This window comes from Martes martes (genome assembly GCF_963455335.1).
Source record: "Martes martes genome assembly, chromosome: X".
In the NCBI taxonomy this organism is placed as follows: domain Eukaryota; kingdom Metazoa; phylum Chordata; class Mammalia; order Carnivora; family Mustelidae; genus Martes; species Martes martes.
In genome coordinates this window covers 71706255-71730168 of record NC_137897.1, presented here as the reverse complement: position 1 = coordinate 71730168, position 23914 = coordinate 71706255, and the positions used below count along the sequence as shown (strand labels likewise).

The 23914-nt window shown below is 37.5% G+C and overlaps 1 long non-coding RNA gene across 1 annotated transcript in view; it reads left to right on the top strand.

Moving 5' to 3' along the window:
- LOC308336879 overlaps positions 1–17349 on the top strand; it is a 104962-nt gene extending 87613 nt beyond the window's left edge. Inside the window, exon 3 of the long non-coding RNA XR_013966273.1 lies at positions 17046–17349. This is a non-coding gene — a long non-coding RNA (uncharacterized lncRNA). The remainder of the gene's footprint in view (positions 1–17045) is intronic.
- The last annotated feature ends 6565 nt before the right edge of the window (positions 17350–23914 follow it).

Sequence of the window (23914 nt, the reverse complement as noted above, 5' to 3'; positions counted from 1 at the left end):
AAATTTTTTTGTACGGGATAAGCAGCATTATGTATTGCAGAAGAAAAGATCAGTAAACCTGAAAACATAGCAATAGAAACTATGCAACCTGAAGCATAGGAAAAAAAGAAAGTAAAAAAGTAAAAGGGAACCACATCAAGCAGGAGCAAAATAAACAGTTTGACATAGCTGTAAATTGAAGTCCCAAGAACATGAGAGAAGAGAAAAAAATGTTTGAAGAAATAATGGCCAAAATTTTTTTAAAGATTGATGAAAACTATAAATTTACTCATCTAAGAAGCTCAGCAAACTCAAAGCATGATGAATAAAGTGGCCTTTTGTGTTTATTTGTTTTAGTTGTTCCCTGAATATTGGTTTGTGACCTGGATTGTATTCTGATTTTTCAGCTCTATTTGTTCTTGTTTCTGGCTCCCTGATGTAGTATCTTTTCTGATTTTTCAAAACTGCCATCTGGATCAAGGGAATGATAATGTCCATGTGGACAAAGAGGAAGAGATGTGTATTGTACATTCCACCTTTCTATACCTTGGAACTCTCCACTCAGGTAGAAGGTATCTGTAATTTCTACCTTTCATTATGAGTCCCTTGGGCCCTATCAATGACTTTGTGTTGGATTTCTTTTACAGTGTGCCTGTTAAGATGACTATTCTAATTCCATTGGAGTGTTTCTTTTCCAAGTTTTTACTTAAATTCCAGTTAGTTAACATACAGTGTAATATTAGTTTCAGGTTACAAAAGTGATTCCGCACTTCCATGCAACACCTGGTGCTCATCACAAGTGCATTGTTTAAGCCCCATCTCCTATTTAACCCACTCCCACCCACCTCCCCTCTGGTAAACATCACTTTGTTCTCTATAGTTAAGTCCTTTTCTTGATTTTCCTTTCATTTTTTCCCTGCTATGTTCCTTTATTTTATTTCTTAAATTCCACATATGAATGAAGTCATGTGGTATTTGTCTTTCTCTGTTTGACTTATTTCCTTAGCATAATACTCTCTAGCTCCATCTACATAATTACAAATGGCAAGATTTCATTCTTTTTTATGGCTCAGTAATATTCCATTATACATATATACCACATCTTCTTTATCCCTTCATTAGTGGATGGATATTTGGCCTCTCATTGGAAAGTTTTAAATAATAATAACTGTATCTTATAATTATTTCTATTTTCTAAGTATCTATTTAGCACCTTGCACATAAGTCAATTAATAAATGTAGGCTTGATAATTGATTAGACCAATGGTTTTCAAACTCTAGCATGCATCAGAATCAGTGGATTGATAAATCACAGATTGCTGGACCCTATTGCTAGAGTCTATAATTTATTAAACTTGGAGTGGAACTTGATAATTTGCATTTCTAACCAGTTCCCAGGTGATGCTAATGTGGCCTTCAAACCACATATTGATAGCTACTGTATTAGACTATATTTGTGAGCTATTGGGAGATTACACATACTTCATTTATTTTATTTTATTTATTTGTTATAAGAGAGAGAGAGAGCATGTGAGCAAGGGGGAGGGGTGGAGGGAGAGGAAGAGAGAGAATCTTTTTTTTTTTTATGAAGATTTTGTTCATTCATTTGAGAGAGAGAGAGAGAGGCAGAGAGAGCACAAGCAGGGGAAGAGGCAGAGAGAGAGGGAGAAGCAGACTCTCAGCTGAGCTGGGAGCTCAACGTGCTCAATCCCAGGACCTGGAGATCATGACATGAGCTGAAGGCAGACACTTGAACATCTGAGCCACCCAGGCACTCTGGAAAGAGAGAATCTTAAGTAGGCTGCATGCCTAAGGCAGAGCCCAATGTGGGGCTCAATCTAATGACCCTGAGATCATGACCTGAGCCAGAATCAAGATTTGGACACAACCAACTGAGCCACCCCAGCACCCCAAGAGATTACACATACTTTAAATCTCTCTTTAAATCCTACTTCTTCCAGTTCCTTCTTCCTCAGAATAGTGGCCCTTTTTCCCAACATGTATTTCGTATCCCCTTTACATCTCACAATATTTATCATAATCTTTCTTATTTATAAGTTGTTTATATAATGTGTTTATCTTGACTGAAGAACTATTTTATATGCACTAGGTCAATAAAGTATTAGATACAATTTGTGTCCCTGAATTAAGAAGAGTAACTCCAATAAAAGATGCCTAATTATTCTTCACTTTTTGTCCTAATTATTGTTAGTGACACATTCTAACTGCAGGGAAGGTCAAATATTCCCTGCTAACAACTCCATCTTCTAGAAGGAACAACTCTAATACGGATAAAGAACACATAGTTTGAGAGTTTTGGTGTGAGAAACAAGGAAGTAAAAGTTCAAACTTCAGATTTGCTCACATGAAAAGGTGTGGTAAGGTGGACCTTCTCCATTTTGGGGACCTCCAATAATCCTTTTTATGTAAAGCCAAGTGAGGATAATGTAATTGTCTGGGGCACAGAAGGCAGTTTAAACAATTCTACAATAGGTTTTTCAAGGAAGATTTTCCCTTTGTTCAACCTCTTAGTATCAGAGTGTAAGACCTGAGGGTGGAAAGAAGGTAAGAGTCAAGACCAGAAAGTGGTCCCTGGTATAAGGGCTAAGAAGTCACTCTTGTCAATTCCAGTCTGGGTGCTAGGCTTGGATGGGGATTGGGTATGTAATAAGTCATCTTTATTCACATGTGGTCCAGCCCAGTTTAACTGGAGACTACATAAAGATTTGAAGCCATAACTAGCTAGAATGAATTGTGCATTTATTCAGTGTCTCCTATATGCTACATATATTCCTCAGGAATCTTGCACAGGAACAGGCGGCATGATGGAATCTGAAGATTTGAAGATTTAGGTCACCAGTCACCTCTCTTCCCATCAGTGTTATGACTAACATATGTGACCTATTATGTAGGGATGAAGCTAATTCATGAAAAATATGATTATAATATCATCAATAGATGAAATAATGATATGAAATAATAATAATTTCATTATAATGAATTTATATCATTATATAATTTCATTATAATGGATTTATATCATCATTATAATGAAATTATATTTTCAATCATATTAATGAAATTATATCATTATTTTTATTGAACAGGTGAGTTGTTTGCAGGGTTCATTTGATCTTTTAAAAGAAAATTTGACTGCCATGCTATTTCTATTACAAAGCCCGAGTTTTGCAATAGATATAAATATTGTTATAAGAAGCTGGGATGTTTTTACTAGTATAGGTTCCTCATTATTTTATTCTCCTGGAGGAAATAGCACTTAAAGGTCTCATCATTTCTGTAAGTTCTCTACAAGTCAAAATGTTTGGTATTATGAAGAGTTAATTTATGGGGCACCTGGGTGGCTCAGTGGGTTAAAGCCTCTGCCTTCGGCTTGGGTCATGATTCCAGGGCTCTGGGATCAAGCCTCCCATTGGGCTCTCTGCTCAGCAGGGAGCCTGCTTCCTCCTCTCTCTCTCTGCCTGCCTCTCTGCCTACTTGTGATCTGTATTTGTCAAATAAATAAATAAAATATTTTAAAAAAGAGTTAATTTATCATTAGCACCTACCCATCAATAGAACTATTTTTCACAGATAACTCTAAATGATCTTATATTATTGTAAAAGAGCACAGTTGGAATAAATTATAATTACATTTCTTTTATGTGGAAATGAAAAGTCATTTCCTCAGGTCTTTACTCACACTGAACTATTAAATATGTATTCTAATATGCTACATTCAACTTTTTCTTTAACACACTGTCTTTATTGGCTTCTTTCTATCCCCCATTTCACTTACTGATTTGCATTTCTGTTTATGCCAGCATCATCTAATAAAGCCATGACTTACTCAGCAAAATCCTACTACTTCTGGTGACTGACCAAGCTTATACAATGTGCTTTCACATAAAAGCTTCTTCATTAAAAAAAAAAAAAAGCTTCTTCATTGCAGCATGCTATGTGAACTATTTTGGTAAAGATTTTATAATGCTGCTTTGTAATTAAATGAATGAAAATTAAGGATCCAATTTTAAATTAGCTTGTAGAAAGCCATTATCTATCATTCTGCCCAGAAAAGCAGTAGGCCCTATATTATTTGAATAATATGCTAGCAGGAAGGGCCTGTCACTTATCCTAAGTCTTAATATCATATTCTTGATATGTCATATACTTGATAGTCTAATTATATTTAATAAAAACAGATATATAAAAAGCACAAATTGCTTATCAAGCTTCATTTCTTAAACTATGATAACGTCTATAAGCTGCCATGTAATTTACTAAATAAAAATACCATGGTAATTTAACCTCAAGCATTTGGAATTAGTTCATTATATATTTTGAGGGGGAAATATTTCTTTTTTTTTTTTTAAGATTTTTTATTTATTTATTTGACAGACAGAGATCACAAGTAGGCAGAGAGGCAGGCAGAGAGAGAGAAGGAAGAAGGCTCCCTGCAGAGCAGAGAGCCTGATGTGGGACTCTATCCCAGGATCCTGAGATCATGACCTGAGCCAAAGGCAGACGCTCAACCAACTGAGCCACCCAGGTGCCCTAGGGGGGGAAATATTTCTGAAGGACTAAAAATGTTTGGTGATGAATTTGGAGTTTTTAAATTGTGAAAATTCGTGTGCTTATGTTTTATCACTCTTTCTAATAAAACTACTAGAAAAGCAATTAATCTTTCATGGATATAAATATAAAAGTGAATGATTTTCCTAAAAGAGACAACTACTGTGAAGGGAACAGAAATTCATAGCACATGCTCCCTAATAAAGTTCATGACATAATATAGTATCTTCTTTTGTATAGTATTTGCTATGCACAAATTAAAAGTAGCTGATTGACATCAGTGTTAGACAATTCTCACAAATGTTGATTTTCAAATCTGTGGGTATATACAATAAATATTATATAGTGCTTATTTTTTTCCATCTAAAATAAGTGGGACCTACATTATCACTGGGTCAAAAATCCAGAAATGTGTCTCTTTGTAATTGGTTCATGTGCACATGTACACACACACACACAAAGACAGAGAGAACTTCTTGACAACTGACAAACTTCTAGACAACTGAAATTGATCACCAGTGATCAATCACTGCCATCAGAAGTAAGAGGTAGTTAAGAGAGTGTTGGTAAATCCCACCTCCCATGCATACTGTTCTGACAACTGGAAAATGATCCCAGTAGAAAGAAGAAGACAAAAAAATGTCAACGTAATGATAGTAAAATAAATGCTTGAAGGAGTAGCTCAACCTGTCACCTGGACCTGATCATGTTGTTGCTCCATTTCTGTTGACAAGTAGTATGTCTCTTTGCATTTCATAACTTGAAAGTTGATTAAGACTTCAAAAAGGGAGCAATTCTAGATGATGGTTAACTCCAAGATGTGACCATGGGAGTGAGTGGCTAAACGTCCACATTAAAATATCCTTAATTTCCTATGTGTCAATCTACTTTTATAATAAACATTATTGGGGTATGTGGAAGGCAGAATCCTAAGATGACCCAAATGACTCTTAAAATCTTTTCCCCTTAACTCTGGGTGGAACCTGTGAGTATGTGAAACATCACTCCTATCATTATGCCATATTTAGTAAGAGAAGGGATTTTGCAAATGTAATTGACTAATCACAGGAACGAGACACTTTCTAGAGAGAGAAATTTGAATCTTGACAGGGATTTGATGCAAAAAAGATTCATCCATTGTTGAATTTAAAGATGGAAAAATCCATCAGCCATATGGTACCCATATTTATGACTTATAGAACTGTGAACTAATAAATGAGTGTTATTTTAAGCCACTATATTTGTGTTGGTTTGTTATGAAGCATTAGAAAATTAATATGTGACCTTTTGCATACAATAAAATGCACCCATTTTAAGTTTGTAGTTTGATGAGTTGTGACAAATGCATACACCGCCACAATTAAGACGTAGAGCATTAATATTATGCCCCAAATTCTCTCATGTTCCATTACTATCAATCCATCCTCCACAGCAGCAAGCAACCACTTGTCTGATTTTTGTCACTCTGTGTTAAATATTGACTGTTTTTCTCTGTCTCTCTCTTTTTCTCTATTTTCATTTTAGTGTAATGATCAGTTTTATATTTTCTTATACCTCCAAATTCTATTAGTAACCATTCTGAGTATGTAGAATAGTCTCTTTAGGTATTTATTAGTTTATTAATTTAAAAAATATTTGCTGCAGATGGTACTGGCACAAAAACAGACACACAGACCAGTGGAACAGAGCAGAGAGCCCAGATATGGACTGGCAACTCTATGGTCAAAAAATCTTTAACAAAGCAGAAAAAAAAAATTCAGTGGAAAAAAGTCTCTTCAATAAAGGGTGCTGGGAAAATTGGACAGCTATGTACAGAAGAATGAAACTCGACCATTCTCTTACACTGTACACAAAGATAAACTCAAAATGGATGAAAGACCTCAATGTGAGACAGGAATCCATCAAAATCCTAGAGGAGAACATAGGCAATAACCTCTTTGACATCAGCAACAGCAACTTCTTTCAAGATACGCCTCCAAAGTCAAGGGAAACAAAAGCAAAAATGAACTTTTGGGATTTCATCAAGATCAAAAGTTTCTGCACAGCAAAGGAAACAGTCAACAAAATAAAGAGGCAACCCACAGAATGGGAGAATATATTCGCAAATGACACTACAGACAAAGGGCTGATATCCAAGATCTATAAAAAACTCCTCAAACTCAACACACACAAAACAGATAATCACATCAAAAAATGGGCTGAAGAAATGAACAGAAGTATAAATGGCTAACAGACACATGGAAAAATGTTCATCATCATAAGCCATCAGGGAGATTCAAATCAAAACGACATTGAGATACCACCTTCCACCAGTCAGAACAGCCAAAATTAACAAGACATTAAACAACAAGAGTTGAAGAGGATGTGGAGAAAGGGGAACCCTCTTACACTGTTGGTGGGAATGCAAGTTGGTGCAGCCACTTTGGAAAACAGTGTGGCGATTCCTTAAGAAATTAAAAATAGAGTTACCCTATGACCCTGCAATCACACTACTCGGTATTTACCCCAAAGATACAGATGTAGTGAAAAGAAAGGTCATCTGTACCCCAATGTTCATAGCAGCAATGGCCACAGTTGCTAAACTGTGGAAAGAATCAAGATGCCCTTCAACAGATGACTGGATAAAGCAGATATGGTCAATATATATAATGGAGTATTATGCCTCCATCAGAAAGGATGAATACCAAATTCTGTATCAACATGGACGGGACTGGAGAAGATTATGCTGAGTGAAATAAGTCAAACAGAGAGTCAATTATATGGTTTCACTTACTTAAGGAGCATAAGGAATAACACAGAGGACATTGGGAGTTGGAGAGAAGTGAGTTGGTGGAAATCAGAGGGGAAGATGAACCATGAGAGACTGTGGACTCTGAGAAACAAACTGAGGGTTTTAGTGTTGAGGGAGTTGGGGGGATGGGTGAGCCTGGTGGTGGGTATTAAGGAGGGCAAGTATTGTATGGAGCACTGGGTGCTGTATGTAAACAATGAATCCTGGAACACTACATCAAAAACTAATGATGTATTGTATGGTGACTAACATAACACAAATAAAAAACATATTTGCTGCATACCAGGTCTGAATCAGGGTCTCTTCCAGGCACTGGAGATACTCTAATAGATGAAATTGTTAGTCTATCCTTTATGTAGTATCCACTCCAAAGTTTCTAGGAGGTTGACTGTTTTTATGATGGTGTGACTGGCTCCCTGACTGTGAGTCCTCTAAATTTCACTGCTGAGACCATATAAACCTTATTTATATTCGCCTCACCTCAGGTTTTTAGATAAAGTTGTCTAAGTAGACAAGCCTCAAGTTCTTAGTAGCAAATATTAAGTTGATTTGCTGCATTGTTTCACGAATTTGTATAGGAGATGCATTAATTAAGTCTCTGTCTTCAAACTTTGTCCAATGGTCAGTACTTCTAGGTTGAGGTCCAGCTGTATCCTTTGAGGATCATGACTCTCCACTCTGGATAAACACTAGAATCACTTGTGAAGACATTAAAAAATACTGATGTCCCTTCTTACTCCATTAGGCTTGGGCCTGGGCATTGATACTTGTTAAAAGGTCTAACATATCTAATAATTTTAGTTTGCAGCTAAACCTCTAGTCCTTTCATTGAGTAGCATTCTGCTTTTTGAACCTATACCTGTGATGAGGTTCCTACTTGCTGTTGCTCAGCAGGTATGTCTTCTGTACCCCATCTTTTTCCTTCTGTGGTGACCACTGAAGCCATGTGTTGAAAATAACTTGTAAGGTGGAAGGAGCTTGTGTCTTTGAATCACTGAATGGAAGGTCTCCCACTGAATTCTGTACTAGACTCTTGTAGACACTGCTAGTTGTCTACTCAATATCTATTCTCTCCTTCATCCTTACAAACAGAATTTCTACACACTTGAGGATGTCAGTGTGTTTAGATAAAAAATTATATGTCCTGATCTCCTTTACAGATAGGATTGCAACCATTATGTAACCATGAGGATGAGAGTCACATGCTGTAGTGATGGCCAATGAAAACAATAAGGGAGACTAGTAATCTGATGACAATGAGAGTTGGTGTATAACCCCTAGTGTAAAAATCTCCAGATTTTTAATTACAGAAAAGGAAAAAACTCATGTAAACCAATATTTTTTAAGATTTCTAGTACTGATAGCAAAATATAATTCCTAATTCATATATTTCTAATGTCATACTTTCCATATTTTTAGGAACCCTATCTATTATCACCCTCTAGCTTCTTTCTTACACTACCTGGCCATCTATCTGCATTACCTTCTGTGGCTTGGTATTTGGATATCTGTTATTTCCTTGTGACTCAGTGCTGTCTCCTGATCCTTGGTCATCTCCACTTTGATCTGTCTTATCTTGAACAGAAGCTTCTCCCATTTGATCAAAGTTAGAGTGAGTATGTAACAATCACTTCAAGGCAGACTCTAAATGCTTCTCAACTAATGTAATGCAACAACTTGAGTCTCTCAGTATATTTTCTATATTCACTTATCTCAAAATCAAATTTAGATAGTCTTGCCAGCTCCTTTTTAGGTGAAAGTAAAAGAAATAGTAGTATATAGTAATATATAGATTATATGATTAACAACACCCTGTGAAATCCATCATTTAAAGAATAGAGGAGATTGGATAGTATGAGCTATGATTTATAGGCAGGAGGATACCACTTATCACCTCTAAGAGGATCTGTTACACCTACTGGCTTTGTTCATGTTGTGTAGTATATTGTTTTCCAGGTAAGGTAAATCTCACATCCCTATTAAAGTCGCTTATTTCCTTTGTATATCTGTAAAAGTAGGAAAGTAATAAAGCATGTGTACAAGAAAACACATGGGCCAGTAACTCTTGTTCTCAATGTGAGAGGTTGAAAGTGAAAATGTGAACTTGTTTGTGTAGCATGGTCTTGTTGTTTGAAGATCATTCCCTGATGAAAGCAGTGATGAAGGGAAGTAGGAAAGCCGCATCTATGGGTGTCTCTGTGGCTTCCAGTTTGCCCATTATCACCTTGAGAAAACCAAGCTTTGTGTATTCATTAATTTAAACAAGAAAAAGAAAACATATTAGTTTATTTAGAGAAAATTTAAAATCATTTCTATTTATAAGAGAAAGTAAAGTCAAGGACAAATGAAAAACACAAACTCTTTCCTAAAACTATTTTAAGCATTAGCTTGACCTCCTTAGTAATCAAATTGTTTACTCTTTAAAAAAGGCTGCTGATAAATAGTGAAACTGTTTTATTAGTTAATCTGTACACCATATCCCAGCCATTTCTTTGGGCTTTGGGGGCAAATACACAGTGTGTTGAGATGTTCTAAATCTCCTACAGCTCTTCTGCACAATATTGACAAATAACAAGGAGGTGGTAATAAATGAAGAGAAAAAGGGTAATAATGTATTATCCTATCCTGGGTTCCAACACCAAGGCCAGGTCCATATTCATCATGATTGGAACAATATTTTGGTGATTCACTTGATAATGGTAGATAAAAAGAAATGTATGGTCAAGATACATCTTGTTAGCCAGGAGACTACAGTTGAGAAAAGTTGAGGTGAAAGGGAAGTCACACATTCTGGGAGGTGAAGGTCAAGGAATAGATTGAAAATTTCAGTTTGTTCTACATGGAGCTAAAGATGGAGTTGAAGTAAAGCTGGAGATTTTATAGTTAGCTTTATGGTTGTCACCATCCATACCTACAGTAAAAATTTTTGGATTTAAAATAGCAATACCTTTAGATTTAAACAAAGACTCCTTAAGTTTTGAGGAGTTTCATCTGGTAGTATCATACTTTCATGGCTTCTGCCACTAAGTTTGTTGCTCCTTTTTTGAGAGTCATTGGGAAAAGAAAGAGAAAGGTGAATGTGTGGGTCCAGGATCATGGAGAATAACTAAGCTTTGGAACTGACTCCTACAGAAAGTGGCTATTGATGCCAATGCCAGTGTCCAAAGGATTGGAGATGACTGAGACTTGTTCATCATGGCAACAGCCAAGTTACAACCACAACCCTTTCATTTCTAGAAACTTATCCTATGGAAATAACCAAGGATGTGCTCCCAAAGGATAACTTTAAATATGTTCTTCTCAATATTGTTTATGACAAAGAAGAAAGCTAAATGCCCAACGATGAAGGAATAGTTACATAGGTACAGTACATACATACATCTATATAAGGGAATATATATGCAAACATAAAAATATTTTAGAAGAATATTTATTAACAAAGGTAAAGCTAACTTTAAAAAGGAGATTATACAAAAATTATAATACATAGAAAGTAGAAATTTCCCCACACTGTATTCCCATTATCTGCATTATTCTCTCTAATAGTACTTATCACCATGACACAGTCTATATTTACATGTTTATTTTTAGTGTATGTGTTCTTTCCCCTCATTAGAATATAAGCTCAATGAGGGCAGGGACTTTATTTTGTTCACTAGTTTGTTCCCACTCTTAGTAAAATGTCTGGCGTACAGTGGATGCTTATAAATATCTGTTGAATGAATGGCTGAACAATTGTAGTGTGTGTCATAGATTAACACAAAGTAAAGAAGCAGAGAAGAATGGCTTACACACAGCCTGGGTGATGATTAGAAAAGATATCCTGGAGGAGGTGATACCTGAATCTGTTTTATAGCAGGGGCAAAAGATTTTTGGCATTGTACTGTTATCTATAGACTGATTGCCCAGAACCATAATAGGACTACGTTCCCAACTTGAAATACTATTGTAACTTAGAGTCTCCTTGCTGTGATCCATTTGTTAGTAGACTTCCTCAGAGTCATCTGCTTGTAAATACGGCAGTTGATTGCCTGGTTCTTCTGCAGAGATCAGTCCCAAGCTGAGTTCATTCCCCATTCTGTCCTTATTTAGCGTCAGGGTCTGGTTCCTGTGTTGTTAGTGGGCCAGTTGGGCATTGCCTTGGGCTTGAATTGAGTCAGACCAGGCATTTACCAGAGAGTAAGTAGCACCAAACTGCATGACATTTTCCTGTGTTGTCCCCTGAGAAGCTTTTGTTGGTTAATGGGGCCTGCAGTCAGGCCAGCTGTCTGCCCCCAGCCCACTATTGGGTCCCTAGTAAGACCAATGTGTGTGGTTATCTTCCCCTCTCCCTGGGGCAGGAGTCCCTTGGGAGTGGTGCTGGTCTTTGTCCAGGCTGCCTGCACACTTCTAGGCTTGTAGTACTGCTTTGGATGGGCTTGGGTCAAGAACATACTGGAGGGGGTGGAACTGTAACATGCACAGGGCTGGAGAGGCAGGGTAGTAAGTTTTGTGAGCTGGTGGTCCCCTACAGGAGGGACCCTGCAGCAATGGGACTGAGGCAGGCCAGTCCTAAGAGATGGATCCACAGAAGCACAACACAGGAGTTGGGGGTGTCAGGGTGCTGATGCAAGCATGGTAGGAGATGACTGTCAGTATTGGTTTCCCCAGGTAGCTGGGTATCTAGGCTGGGGGTGGGGAAAGAAAGTGGTGCCTGTCAGCTCCTTTGTTCCTGGAGGAATCCCCCACCCGTATCTGTCCCTCCAGGACATACTCTAAAATGAATAAACAACTCTCCTTCTGTATACCCCAGGTGTTTTTCCAAACTGCTGGCTTTATCTCTGCGGGTTGTTTGTCCTGCTATCTCTTTAAGGGTGGAGCCTCAGCTTCTCACCTTTCTGGTTCTCCAGATTTTTAAAATTCCAGGTTTTAAGTCCTACTTCTTTTAAGAACTCAGGAAATTCAGGCTCTCTGGTTTTCAAAGCCAAATGTTATGGAGATTCATCTTCCCCGTGTAGGCTTCCCTGATGTGAGGGTCTGTTTCTCTCTCCCCCCCTTGCCCAGAGCTCCCTTGCTCCCAAGGACATGAATCTGTTTAGCATCCAACTCCTTCTCCTTCTCCACTATTCCTACCCTCTTCTAGGTGGCCTGACCTCTTCTCTGTGTTTAGCTGTGGAAAGTCTGTTCTGCCAATCTTCCGGTCATTTTCTCAAAAGCATATTTTTTTTTAAGTTCAAAACAAAACAAAAGGTAGAACTGACTTCCTCATGAATTGAAATGCAGAAGTTCAGTTATCAGTTTTAAATACTGTGTCTCAAAAATTAAACTCTACTCATAAATTGACCAATATATGACCCCATGTTCATTTAAGGACATGTTGTATTATATCAAACACTTTATTATTCAATTTAAGTGTCACAAAATGAAACATTTGGAATGTGGGCTAAATACATTTACATTCCAAGTATCACATTGTTGACATTAAAATTGTGGGATTGAGTTAAAATGTTATCATTATTAAAATTAGTCATAGCATAGTTAATTATTTGAAAGAATTATAATATCATCAAGGTGGTTAGATAGGTGGGAAAATCAATTATATAAGATCTCCCATGTAAAGTTTTAAAAATGAAAAGAACATTTGGTATATATCCAGTAGAAATGTACTTGGTTCTTAGGCAAGACAAAAGCACCAAGGTAACTCCTGCCAGGATTTATGTAAAATAAAATTGCATGTTATCTAGTTGTATTGTCATGTTGACAGAATAAAGAATTTAGTCTTTTGGAGTAAAAGACAAAAATATTTAAAAGCATGTGATATTTTATGTGGGTACCTTATGACATACAATATGAAGATGATCAGACTGAAAAGCTGATGGTGAAGGTTCTTCAAATGATTCACCTCTATTACCATACCTTAAACCCAGCAGAGCAAAAAGTTCTCTTTTATGTTAATACATTTTGCATTTGAATGAAAATATTTCACTAGAGATATAATAATTATATATAACAGAATTATAGACCCTCTGAGTTGAGGGAACTTGCATATCATCTGATTGAAACCTTTAGTTTGCTGAGGCAAAGCAGGAGCTCTGTTTGACTTTTCCAAGGCCACAGGGCAGATCTGGGACTGGAATCCAGCTTTTTTTCTTTCTTCTGGTCCAAAACTCATTCTTCTGTAATATATTGCTTTACATTTGAGAAAAAAGTGCAATTTTACAAAGCACTCAAGATTTTTAGAAGTCAAATTAAACATATAGATGACAATTTCCAGAATGCCAAACATATAAATACTCCCCTTACACTGATAGGCAATGAAGTATGATTTTTTAAAATTTTTTATTATTTTTAAAAATTTCTCTTCAGTGTACCAGAATTCATTGTTTATGCACCACACCCAGTGCTCCATGCAATACGTGCCCTCCATAATACCCACCACCAGGCTCACCCAACTTCCCACCCCCGACCCCTTCAAAACCCTCAGATTGTTTTTCAGAGTCCATAGTCTCTCATGGTTCATCTCCCCCTCCAATTTCCCTCAACTCCCTTCTCCTCTCCATCTCCCCATGTCCTCCGTGTTATTTCTTATGCTCCACAAATAAGTGAAACCATATGATAATTGACTCTCTCTGCTTGACTTATTTCACTCAGCATAATCTCTTCCAGTCCTGTCCATGTTGATACAAAAGTTGGGTATTCATCCTTTCGAAGCATGATTAAAAAAAAAAAATCTATCCTTCATAAGACCATTGCATCAATTCACCTTTATTCCCCAAAATAATTTGAAGCAAACTATTTCTTTATTTTGACCTGGATGATCTGTTGGGAAACATGACATATGTTCAATGAAACCTTTTAAATTTTAGTCAATGAAATAATTGGCCAATTTTAAGAAAGGAATTGCTTTAACCAATTTAAAGATCACTATTTGGATCAATTCACCTGCATTTATATCCATTGTGAATATGACTGAAATGATTGGAATGACTACATTTTGATTCATTTTAGTGGAAATATATAATCATGACTGAGGCTTAATCTTGTCCTATATCCAAAAGGTCCTTGATATTCCTCCAAAATTCACCTCTTTGCACCTATTCACAAACATGGTTTCATGTTTTTACAGTCCCCCACGTTTCTCTTACATTATATTTCAGCTTATTTGACATATCCCCATATACTGGCTTTTCAAAATTCACTAGAATTTTATCCCTCCTGTCCTCTCCCTCCAACATATGAAACATTCTCAATAATAGTTAATAACAAAGTCAGTTAAAATACAGATGCCTGCAGATAGCTAGTTACCCTCACAAGTTAAGTGGCTCACTCTACTATGTGTTTTAAGGTTATTTGAGAATAGTCAAAACATCCCAAAATGTTAATTCAGTAAATGTCAAGTGTTTTCTTCTATATGCAATAGTAAGAAAGTACTCCAGGGCTGGTTATACCCAGAAGCCTTAAAGGTAATCCTTTAGAAATTGCTGTTATGGGTTAAATTATGATTCCCTCAATAAATCATGTTTTGAAGTCTTAACCCCCAGTATCTCAAAATATGACCTTACTTGGAAATAAGGTCATTGCAGTTAGAATTAGATAAGATGAGATCATTACAGTAGTCTCTAAAATGACTGGTATCCTTATAAAAAGGGGAAATTTGGACTTAGAGATAGGTACACATAAAGATAAGACAATGTGAACATATAGAGGGAGAAGACAGTAATCGATGAGCCAAGGAGAGAGGCCTGAAACAGATCCTTTATTCATAGCCCTCAGCAGAAACCAATCCTGCTGATATCCTGATCCTGAATTTCTAGCCTCCAGAACAATATATTTCTGTTGTTCCTGCCACTCAGTTTATGGTACAACAGTCCTATCAAATTAGTATACTTGCCTATTTGGAGTTTCAGACAAAAACCAAATACTTTAAAAACTCACTTAAATAGACTTCATATTGATTAATTGAAGATCATAAAAAAGAGTCTACAGAAGTGACACCTCTTAAGACCTTTAGTGTATATGGTTAGGTTTTTAGTTTAACTAAGATCTCTAAACTGACTGAGAAATTTAGTTGAACAAAAGCTCAATTTCTTAACTAATCTTGTTTTATAACTCAAAATATATTTGAGGATCCCCTAATAACCATACACCAGGGATAGAGTGGTAAACAAAAATCAGCTGTGATTTCTGCTCTCATGAAGCTTATAGTCATGTTGAATATAACTCTTGCATGTGTCTGTGTTTGTGTGAACGTGTGTGTGTATGTATGCATGTGTGGATTTTTAAATTGAAGAGACCAAGGCATGGAGAGAAACAGTAATGGAACCAAAACTTAAGGGCTCACATGCAAATTATTTCATTTAATTTTCACACAATTCTATGAGATACTTATTATTATCTACATTTTAGAGATGAAGAAACTGAGACACAGAGAAAGTAAGAAACTGAGTAGTGGAACTGAGATTCAAACCTGGATAGAACTGTAAAATTCTGTTTGTTCCATTAATTTAGTTTTTAGAAAGAAAGTGAGGAGAAAAGAAGAATGTATGCACCTACATAATCCATATGGTCGTGCATATGGATATTAGGGATTAATCCCCAAATAGCAATACACTATGACTACATGTATATCTGAGGTGGATATAAGGTAAAGTCCTACATCTGGGGATTTGATTCAGCCCAAAAATAAAATTAAGATCTGAACTGTCACGTTCACAAAGTGGGGATCCTGGTGATCAGAGCCAAAATGATGGGGAGACTACCTACTGATGATCAGTAGGCATCTTTATTTCTTACAATGACTTCTTTTATTTATTTATTTTTACAGATTTTATTTATTTATTTGACAGACAGAGATCACAAGTAGGCAGAGAGGCAGGCAGAGAGAGAGGAAGAAGCAGGTTCCCTGGTGAGCAGAGGGCCCGATGCAGGGCTCCGTCCCAGGACCCTGAGATCATGACCTGAGCTGAAGGCAGAGGCTTTAACCCACTGAGCCACCCAGGCACCCCAGTTGCTTTGAAATTAGTATACTAATTTCAAATATAAAATCACTTCTTTTATATCTTCCACAAGATCCCATTACAAACAGGATATAGATTTATGTGCAGGGCGGGGGCTACATATGAGATGTGATTTATGTGCAGTCAATCAAGTGAGACAAGTGAACAATAATGATTATCTCTTAGCTTTAAATGACAATATCTCTTAGCTTTAAATGACAAAAGCAAGTTAAGGATTCTCCACACTTATCAGATTTATCTAAAAGAGGACGTGAAAACACTCTGGGGATCCTCCCATGTTTATTTCGGGCATCGGCCCAGGAAGACTCTTGCCCTCCATCTCCTGGGGTTTGCTCACAGGATTTGACACAACCCCAGTCACATTGGCAAGGATCTGGGTTGTGTTCCAAACTGTCCCCCTTTTTTGTTTATTAATTGCAACATCTTATGAGCCAATTCCAAGCTAGATGCCTGTTGTTTGTTCACTTGTCATTTGAGGAGAGAGTACCTGCTGACGTAAAGGTCAGAAGAGCAACCATAGCCAAAAACAAGTTCTCAGGGGTCTGTGGGCTTCAGGTAGATCCTAAAACTGCTTCTCCTTTAGTTGACAGGGCCTTAATCTGACCCCATGTGGTTGGATTGGCCCTACGCTGATATGGTTGGGGGCTCTTCTTATGAAGAGACTGCACATACATTTTGTGAGTGACTTCCTGTGTCTCTCTTATTTCCAGATCTTTCTCGGAGATCAGGGGTGAAGTGGTTATCAGCAGGGTCATTGGTTTTCCAGGACCTGATGAGCCGAAGAGGAAGCCATAGTGTTTCGGAGGGTCCATCACTGGAATCTGACGGAATAAGAGCAGACCCTCTGCCTTTCCTTAATAGGAAGCCAGGGAACCATTCATTAAAAGATCTGAACCAAATAGGAATAGATGCCTCAAGGGGTTGCTGTGATTGTGAGAAGTGTTTTTCTACTGCTGTCTGAATGTTGTCTTGGGTAAATTCGAAAAATTAAGAGTAAATAAAGAGTGCTAAAACATCCTTGGGAGTTCCCCCCCTTTTTCTGTTTGTTTTTTAAATAATTGCAGTTTTAGTGTACGATGAGCTTATTTAACTATATCTTGTCCTTGTGGGTTATAAGGTATACCTGTAATATGATCAATCTGCCAATCAGAACAAAAGGCAGTACATTTGTGGCTTGTGTAAGCTGGCACATTATCAGTTTTTATGGTAGTAGGGACCCCCAAAACACTAAAAATTGTAATAGAGTAGAGCGGATGGCAGTAAAGGACTCAGAGGATTGAGGAACTGCCCAAAGAAATTTAGAAAATGTTTCAATAACATGTAAATAAGTTTGACGAGGAAAGACCAAAATGAGTTACATCCATTTGCCATAGTTTATTAGCTTGGGAGCCATGAAGATTGGCTCCTAAAGGGTGTAGGCGACAGTGCAAAGGTGGACAAATAGGACAGGATTGAACAATGTTTTGTACCTTTCAAAGTGGAATGTGGTAACAGTTGTGCAGTCGGTTAGCATTAGTATGCAAAACTGAGTGTTCGTCTGCAGGTGATGTGAAAATAGGACATGTCAAGTTATGTGCTTGACAGTTACCTTCTACCATGGGTCCTGGGAGAGAAGAATGGGCCCTAATATGGGTGACATATAGAGGATGGGAACATGATTATACAAGGGACTGTAGTTTTGTGAGAAGGTGTAACATGGTTTTTTGTGTTGTAAATAGCTGAGCTGTTTCAATGGTGGGAAAGAGACCAACTACATAAGCCAAATCAGAAACCATGTTAAGTGCAGAAGATATATAAGTTAACAGAGCAGTAAGAACAAATATTTCTGTTTGTTGATGCACCCTCACTTTGAATTGAGAGGTTTAAGCCAGGTCCATGTATGCTTCCTTTTCTAGTCAAGGAGCCGTCAATATAATACACAGGAGCACCTGGAATTGGACTAGTTTTACAGATATTAGAAATTACAAATGATGTCTTCTTTAGGAAATCCCATAATTTATCCACAGGGTAATGGTTTCCAATGGTTCCAGAATATCCTGCTAAAGCATTAAGGAGATAATCATTCAAAGGAAATAGGGAAGAAAAATGTTTTATAGAAATAAGAAGAATGATAACATGAGAGTTGTATCCCAATATTTGAAGACATCTGGTTCAGCCAAGGATAATGAGATCTGCAAGGAGGTCAACATATGCAGTTAAAATCTTAGGAGCTCCAAGTAGATCCATTCTAAAGGAGATCCATTTCAAGTTTCAAGTAGATCCATTCTAAAGGAGAGTCTTGTTGAGCTATCAGCCCTGTAGGTGAATGGGGAGTAAGGAATAGAAATAACAGTAAATGTAATGTAGGATCATATCGATGAGAGAACACTCGATGAAGGTGTTCTTCAAGGAACCGAAGTTCCAGTTCAGCCTGTGGTGTTAAGCTTCGAGGACTGTCAAGGTTAGGGTCTCCCTCAAGAGTGGCAAATAGATTTGTAAGTTGATGTGTAGGAATATCCAACATTGGGCATAACCAATTAAGATCTAATAATTTTTGGAAAATCATTTAGAGTACTTAAAGTATCTTGACAGATGGGACGCTTCTGAAGACGATCTGTGATACGTTCTATAATACGACCTAAATAGGAGAAGGGTGGAGTAAATTTTACCTTTTCGGGAGGTATTATGAGACCAGCCTGTTGTAGGTATTGTTGTGTATTTGAAAACAATTGATGTAAGACCTCTAGGGTTGGGGCTGCTAGTAAGATATCATCCATGTAATGGATAACATAACATGTGGGATATAATTCTCAAATGGGCTCAAGAATCTTTCCTACAAAATACTGGCACATCGTAGGAGAGTTAGTCATGCCTTGAGGGAGAATTTTTCATTGAAATCTTTGTAAAGGTTCTTGTTGATGTACTGTTGGAATTAAAAATGCAAAACGCTCTTTGTCTGAGGGGTGGATAGGAGTAGTTTAAAAGCAGTCTTGTAAACCCAAGACTACTAAAGGCCATTTAGTGGGTATACAAGAGGGAGCAGGAAGTCCTCGTTGTAATGCACCCATAGTTACCATTGCAGCATTAATATTATGGGGATCTATTAATAATCTTCATTTGCCTGACCTTTTCTTTACAACAAAATTGGAGAATTCCAAGGAGAAAAAGAAGGTTCGATATGTCCCTTTTCCAACTGTTCTTGAATTACACCTTTTAGAGTCTTCAGTTTTTCTAATGCGAGGGGCCATTGGAGGGTCCATATAGGCTTGTTACTTTTCCAGGTGATTGGAATTGGTGAAGGGGCTTTATCAACCCCAATAGCCCCTATATAAAACCCAGCCCAGTTTGAATATCATTAGGGTTAAGACCTAGAGTTTCAGGCACTCCTTGTAAGTTTTTACCTAAGCCTTTCCCAGGAATATACCCCATGTTTTTCATCATGTTTTTTACAAGTAAGGATGTAGGTATGTGAATTTCAGCATCCCACTGTTGTACTAAATCTTGTCCCCAGAGATTAATAGGTACGGGGGCAATGTAAGGTTGAATATGAACTTGTAATCCCTCTGGGCCCATACAGGGCAGAGGTCAGCTGCTTTGTCTCAATTGTTGAGTAGTTACATAGACAAGACCCTCAAGGGCATAATCAGCAGGCATTGTAGGCCATTGGTGTGGCCAACATTGACAAGAAATGATAGAGATATCTGCTCCAGAATCTAAAAGCCCTTCAAATATTCATCCCTTTATAGAAAGCTTCATTTGGGGTCAACTTCCTTCAAACGGTTCCTTAGAAAAATGAATCTTTTTATTAGTGCTGCTGAATCCTCCCTCCCTAAAATTTGAAGATTGAGTAGGCAAAATATAGGGAAGTAACAAAAGTTGGGCGACTCGTTTGCCTGCTGAAAACATCCAAGGAACAGTGACAGAAACCATAATTTGGATCTCACTACAATAATCAGAGTCTATAACTCCAGTATGGACTGTAACTCCTTTCATAGTTAAACTACTCTGTCCAAGCAGGAGACCAACCATATTTTGGGGTGTAGGTCCATATAGGTTTGTTGACAATTTATAAGGACATTGAGGTGGATGTATAAAGCAAGCCCTAGGGAGAGGAATATCAAGAGTAGTGCTCCCCTGAGTAGCAGGGACTAAGTCCATTACTGAGAGTCACTGTTGGGTACAAACTGAATAGGGTATTTCCATGATCCCATATTTATTGGGGCCTGGGGTTGGCCCCTTAGATAGTTTCCCTGATGATGGTTCCCAAAGGATTTCCATCTTTATCGGCTTTAGACTTACATTCCTTGGCCCAGTGTTTGTCTTTTTGGGGGTTGAATCTTGGATTTATTCAGGCAATTGGCAAGAGAGGGGGCAACCAGACAAGGAGGGAGACGGCATTTTTTTTTTTATGTGACCTGTTTGTCCACAGTTAAAACATTTTGCTTGCAGTTGTTTTTGAACAGCCATGGTTTCTAACGCTGTTACTCAGGCCTGTTGTTTAAAGGATCCTACATTACAACAAGGTTTTAAATAATCCGTGACATTGCCAGAGTCTCTAAAAGGTCGAATCAGGGCCTGGCAATCTACATTAGCATTATCACATGGTAGTTGTCCTATGAGTATTTCCTGAATTTGTTCTCCTCTTACTCGCTTTTCCAATGATTCTTTTAACCTGCCGATAAAATCAACATATGGCTCTTTAGGTCTTTCTTGTATTTTTTTATAACTGGCAGTATAATTAGAACCCAAGCTAATTTTCTGCCAGGCTTGTAAGGCTACATCATGTACGTGGGGAAGGGCTGCAGGAGGAATGTTATGAGTTTGATGATTAGAAGTCGTCCAAGCTCCTATTCCCATGAGTTACTTATCATAAGTAACAGCTGCTACATTCCCTCTCTGTCCTAAACTCCTGACCTTTTCATGTGCCTCCTCAGAAAGCCACATCTTCCATTGTAGAAATCCAGAATAGATTAATACCATTTTATCTGAGTTGAAAATCATAGGGAATCCAGCAGGTGTTATTGCTCCCACTGGATAAATATTCATAACAATAGGGAGAAGTACGCTCATACATGGAACATACCTTTTTAAATTCTCTTACAGTCTCCATCAGCATCCCATCATAAGTATTTGGCCCATTAGCATGAAAAGTTACAGGGAAAACTATGTGTAGCTCATGGGGGTGAGACGGTGTAGAAATAGAATTTGGTTTTTTAGTTTTTGTTGGTCCTAATTGTAACATGCGCAAATTATAATCAAACCCAGTGTCATTTCCCTCATCCCCAAAGACGTCTGCTGCTATTTCCTTTTCTTCATCCCCGGAGGGAATCGGAGGTGTGGTGGCCAAAGGAAAAACATGGTGTTCGTCCTTTTTGCCAAAAATAAATTTTTACTTTTGGTTTGAATTTGTTGGGTTGTTTCATCATCTAACTCATATGTATGCAGAGAGTCGGCTGTTTCAGCCTTAAGATTCTCTGCCCCAATTTCCCCTCTAAGAATTAAAATTACCATTTTTACGAACGCCCATGTTACCCAAAACTCCACACGAATTTTTTCACCTTGTCTATGAGTTTTTCCCACATTATGGTGTGCACGTTCCCAAATTGTCTTTTCCAAGAGACAATTTCATCTGGAAACCAAGGATTATATTCGCAAATAACATCCAGACAAGTTCTTAATTGACGTCTGGGTACTCGAGTGCCTCCCCGAGATAAAAGGTGTTGTATTAATGCTAGAGAAGGCTGGGTTCAACTTTGATTCTGCCCTATTGTTCTCACTTACCTCCTTCTGTGAGGGTCTCCGGATCACTGCGTGACTGTCAATTTCAGGTCCCTGTTCGGGTGCTCCACTTGTCACCTTCACGAGGTGGAGATCCTGGTGATCAGAGCCGAAATGATGGGGAGACTACTGACTGATGATCAGTAGACGTCTTTATTTCTTACAATCACTTCTTTTATACCTTCCACAAGACCCCATTACAAACAGGATATAGATTTATGTGCAGGGCGTGGGCTACATGTGAGATGTGATTTACGTGCAGTCAATCAAGTGAGACAAGTGAACAACAATGATTATCTCTTAGCTTTAAATGACAATATCTCTTAGCTTTAAATGACAAGAGCAAGTTAAGGATTCTCCACACTTATCAGATCTATCTAAAAGAGGACATGAAAACACTCCAGGGATCCTCCCATGTTTGTTCTGGACATTGGCCCAGGAAGACTCTTGCCCTCCATCTCCTGGAGTTTTCTCACAGGATTCAACACGACCCCAGTCACATTGGCAAGGATCCAGGTTGTGTTCCAACACTGAATTTTTTTTTAACTTACTATGTAAAAACATTCTCACTTCTTAGCACCCCATTTCTATCAATGACACACATGGATTCCATTATTTATCTGGAATTTTCATGTAGACCATATAACAATCCTTAAGGTATTGATTATGTACCCCTCTTCACCTTCAAGTGGGAATAAAAGGCACTTTCCAAGATTGGTCTCAATGAATTAACAAGGTAGCCTCAGAAACTTGATTTGTCTACACTTGGGGATCAACTCTGTGACCAAGATAAACTCATATTGACGACATTCACAACCAACAATCCAGAATGCTGAAAAATTGATTGACAACAAAAAATTACAACTCTCCTAGTTGATGGAATGCTCATGTTGACATGATCAAAGTGTTCTCTCCCCATTGAAAGCCGTACCAAACAAAAAGAATTGCTTGAGGAGCAAGCAAAGACAGTTAATGGGATGAAACTAATGACAACAAGCCTTGAAGAACAAATGTATCCATTTTAAAAAGAGAAATATATCTGCTAAAGGCCCTAAAGTGCCCTCTGGCACTGATACTCTCTTCCCTTTAGCAATGCTAGGATGAATATTGCTGCATTGCCAATGCCTTTGTTATTCTCTTCTTAAATCCCTGTCTGCCAGCGTCCTTTCTCAGGTACTCATTCTTTGTTTAGATATGTGACTATATTTTGTTAGTCTTGCTCTAGCCTGAGACTCATTCTTTTTCTTTAGTTTGTCTTTGACTATCTATGATACATACAAAGCATCATTCAAGAAGTCATCTTCTGCAGCAAAGTATAAACTATGAACAGTTTTTTCTCTCAATTAATTCTTCAAATATGTAACCATGAGGTTAGTTTAGAGTTTTTTTCTTTTGTCCTCTACCCAATGATTAGACCTTGATTTTAATTTTAGCTCTTAGAGAGTAAAACAATTTTCAAGTTACTGGAAGATATCTTACTATTGCCTATACACATTACCCCTTTTCTTCCATGGATGTTCTATAGCACCTCTTTATTTATCAGACACAAGTTCTCTCTTTAGTAGTTTTTGCTTTCTGTGCTTTTTGTGAAAACTCCCTGGCTGGTTTTAAGAGTATATGATGTCACTTTAATAGAAATTTTAAAGTCCTTTAATGCTAGGATCTTCACCATATTTTTTTAATGAATATTTTTATTTATGTGAGAGAGGAAAAAGAAAGGATTTTCACATGGGAATAGATTTCAAGTTTAGAATAATACGTGGTCAGTAAAAAGTAAAAGAAATTAGTTATGAAATGATTAAAGTTTTCCACTTTTTGCTCA